The sequence below is a fragment of the Lissotriton helveticus genome, chromosome 3_2 (genome assembly GCF_964261635.1).
Source record: "Lissotriton helveticus chromosome 3_2, aLisHel1.1, whole genome shotgun sequence".
In the NCBI taxonomy this organism is placed as follows: domain Eukaryota; kingdom Metazoa; phylum Chordata; class Amphibia; order Caudata; family Salamandridae; genus Lissotriton; species Lissotriton helveticus.
Window position 1 is genome coordinate 119,466,268 of NC_136062.1, and position 4,156 is coordinate 119,470,423.

Genomic DNA, 4,156 nt, shown 5'->3' on the forward strand with positions numbered 1-4,156 from the left:
GTCTCAATGTTGTCTTTCCAAAAGTCAAAGCCTAAGGTGGACAATTGAGCATAAAAGGCAGCAGAATAAATTTGTTTCGTAGTTGTCAACATACTCTTCACGCCTGTCTTATTCACATTTTTAAAGTAAAAACTTTCTGTGTTTGTAACATTAAAACCTTTAAAATATGGAGATTTTCTAAGAAACGTTTTAGAACTACCTTTTGGAGGAGTTAGACAATGTTCCCATTGATTATAAGTTAAAACATTTCTATGGTTTTCAGATTTATGCAAGTAATGATGGCCAAAATGATTAAAACAATACATTTCTTCATAATTTGCTGAACCTTCTAAGTATTCATGTTTATAAATTTGGCTGACATTTCTAAGTCTGCCATCATGTTATTAACAGTCTCAAAGTCCCAATCATCAGAAAAATTGCTTGGTGAGACGAAATCACTCAAGGAAACCTTCAATTGATGAGGAATCTTTAGCAGCTCAACAAGGCTATAAATGTCATAATCAGTTGTATCCCATGCTATTCCACCAGGTAGTGGGACCACTGTGATGTTCACTGATGACAGGTCTCGTTGTTCACGATGAGATGATTTGTATGGCTTCAGGAGCAAGTTGATGTTCTTACTTGCTGTGTCCATTTTAATGTGTTTTCCATCTATCAGCTTTCCCAAACTTAACACAAGAATGAGCCATAGCAGGAGATAAAGTACATCTAACACAATCGAAAGTTCAACCCATGGTGAAACCAGACATGTATTTGTAAGCTCTTGACCAAGTTCCTTTACTTTTTCCTTGAAAGATTTATTTGCTGGAGTAGAGTCAGGTTCACTGGGATCTGCAGAAAAGTTATCAAAGTTGATAAAATAGCCAGAGGCAGTTCTGTCAATTGTTGGTATCGCATCCGGAATTTTTGAAATCGCTGGAGTTGCTTCTTCCCTTGACATATTTGTATAGTCAGATGCTACATCCTTGTAGATGGGAGTTTCTTGACGAACTGTTATTTGGGTATCAAGAGGCACAAGTTCCATGGCTTTGTTGCATAGTCCTTCTTTTCTCACTGCAGGTTTATCAAAGGTGATAAGTCTTTCAGTATGAACCTCTTGGATAGTAGCACGATTTGGTCGTCTGCTACATATTGGGAGTCCACTGGGCCTACTACTTATTATCGGCCACATGGTGTGGTTTTACCAGGTCAATTGACACAGACCGGTTCTCCTTTTTTCCAGCAAGGGGCGGCAGTAGTACTGTTCTTGATCCGTGGATTGCTAGTACAGGTACTGGTTTTCTGTAAGAAGGCCCAAATTCCTTCTTGTCCACTATTTTCTCCCTGACCAGATCCCCAATCTTTGGAATCCAGACAGGTCTTGCTGGGACAGGTGGTTTTTCTACAGTGGTCGTTTGTTTTTCGCTGGTATTGCTTAGACTTCTTCTTGTTTCATTTAAGTCCTGTAAAACAGCCAAACGATGTTTGATATCAAAGGGTTTTTGTTCCACCACTGAAGTGTGCCGATCGAGATCTTCAACCAACATTCTTGTACCAAAAAGGATTTCATATGGAGTGATTCCACCCAGAGAATTTCTTGGCATGTTGTTAAGACTACGTTGGACATTTATTAGATGTTTGACCCACCCATCACCCGAACCTAATACCCTAGCTGTTATAGATTGCTTTGTGTCACGGTTTTTTCTCTCCACAACCGAATTTCCCTCAGGATGAAATGGACTTGAAAATCGCAATGCAACGCCCAAGCTGGCCATGGCCTCCTTGTAAGCCCTAAAGCTAAACGCAGGACCCTGGTCAGAATGTAGTGTGCCAATTGCGTATGCGCCGATAAAGACTCGCAAATCTTTTATAACAGTTTGAGCGTCAGTTGAGCGCTGAGGCCACATCCAAATGAATCTCGAGCATGAGTCCACTGCGACCATGATATATTTATAGTTGCCATCCCTTTATAAGGGACCACAGTGGTCCAAGTAAACACACGCTAGTGGTTTATCTGAAATCAGAAGGGGCGTCTGCGCCGGACGTTTCACTGTTGAAACTTTCATTTTCTGGCAGATTTCACATTCCAAAACATAGTTTCTAGTTTGTTTCCTCTTGCGCGGCCAGCAGTATCATTGTTTTAATAATGAAACTGTGGCAGAAACACCTGCGTGTGCAGAGGCAAGACCTTTGTGTGCTGCTAAGATTAGTCCGAACCTGTGTTCCATGTTTGGGATTACTCTATCCCCCACTCCAGGGATTTGAGCAAAGGGAACATTATTTGCATCAGTTATATATGAGTACTTGAGTGGAAAGCACTTCGGTAGTATTTTACCGCTGTCTTTTATTGAAGCAGTGATTGCTTGCATTACTTCGCTGTCTATTTTCGTTTTTGAACGAGTAATAGCAGGTACGGAAGCCGTTTGCACAGCTGCCTTTGCGGCTTCATCAGCCAATGAATTCCCTTCAACGTGAACGGCATCACGCTGATGACTCTGTGTATGAATCACGCAAGTCTTTTGTAGTTCTTTCTGTAAAAGAACTACTTGTTCCCAAAGCATTTTATGCTTGATTGTGCCACCTTTTGCATCTTTAAAACCATTTTGAACCCAGTTCTGCAGATATTCATTGTAAGACTGGACGCAGTAATACGAGTCGCACACTATGAGTGTGGGGAATTCGCGATCTGTATTTTCAAGCGCCATCTTGAATGCCTGTAGTTCAGCTCGCTGATCTGTACAGTCTCCGAGAGATTGAGTTTTTGTGACCATAGGTCTGAATTTACCATTGTGCCAGCGACCTTTAACAATCGCGCACGCAGTACTGTAGGCTTGTTTACCCCCAATTGCGGGCTGTGCTGATCCGTCTGTATATATTATACAGCCGTAATGTTCTAGAGATAGAATTTCAGTAGGCAGAGGACATTCTTGTTCATAACTAAAAAAAAGAGGTAACCAACAGACAAACGGGCGCTCTGCAAATCCCGGGGAAAAGTTTGCAATGTACAATAATCAGGGTGCTCCCAGGGAAGAGGGTACGATTACCCAACACCCACCAAGTTCTACCTAGGTAAAACAGAATTCACAAAATATTACCTCCCGAGCACTCATAAATATCACATCAGATTATATCCAACAAAGCGTTTCAATAAGTCCCAATCAATTTGGCACAGTTTCCTGAATACAATGTTCAAATTAAATCCAATATCCTGGAGTTAGTAGTCCAAATGTTTAATTCTTCATGTTCTTTTCTTCACGCAGGTACAATACATTTCTTCATCAGAGATAGCAGCCAAATGAAAAAATAGAGGAATTTTTTTTAATCAAATAGAGTTGAATAGGGAATAGATGATCACCTCATCAGTGAATACGTCAATCCGATTCACCATTCCTCATTAGAAATATCCTCTTCACAAAACCTCTAAAGTAATAATATACAAGAGATGTTCAAAACGTCCACAAACGCTAACACATACAATTCACCAAGTCCATATAATACAATCCCTACTGTCTTTGATCAGAGACTAATGCCCCCATCGTTCAATAATAGCCAATACTGCATCTCAATCGGGCTATTCTGATATCCAAGTATTATAAAGCGAGGTTCATAAAATTACTGCCTGGTAACTCCCTTGTGCATAGTCTATTTAACATGCTTTACATGACATAATCTTAAACAAAATTGGCTTTACCGTATATTCCAGATCCAATGTTATGTCCGAAATTCACTATATTCATCAGACCGTATCTGTCCAAATCAGTAATATTCGAGAATCAAAATGATAATACCAATAATTATCACTGTCTTAATCATACATTACTCCGAGATTAACACGTAACCTCCTCTTACTCACCAAACTCTTCTATCTTCGAGATCGTAATCAATATCCATTACGTTCCTCTCTCATACTAGTAATATGGGCGAGAACCTGCAAAATATGCATAACACTAATCAAAATACGTACTATAATCCCACTCATAGCTACTGTTCGGCACACTGCGCAGTTAAGTAACTCACCACATACAGTGTATCAACACTCCCTTGCGATCGGCGTTCTGCTCAGGCGCCATCTTAGAGTGTGAAATATACTCCACAAACTACAGGCGCCATCTTGTAGTGTGCATATTGTTGATATCAGTTAAAAGTTAGTAGCATCGTTACTAACGATATGTCTCAT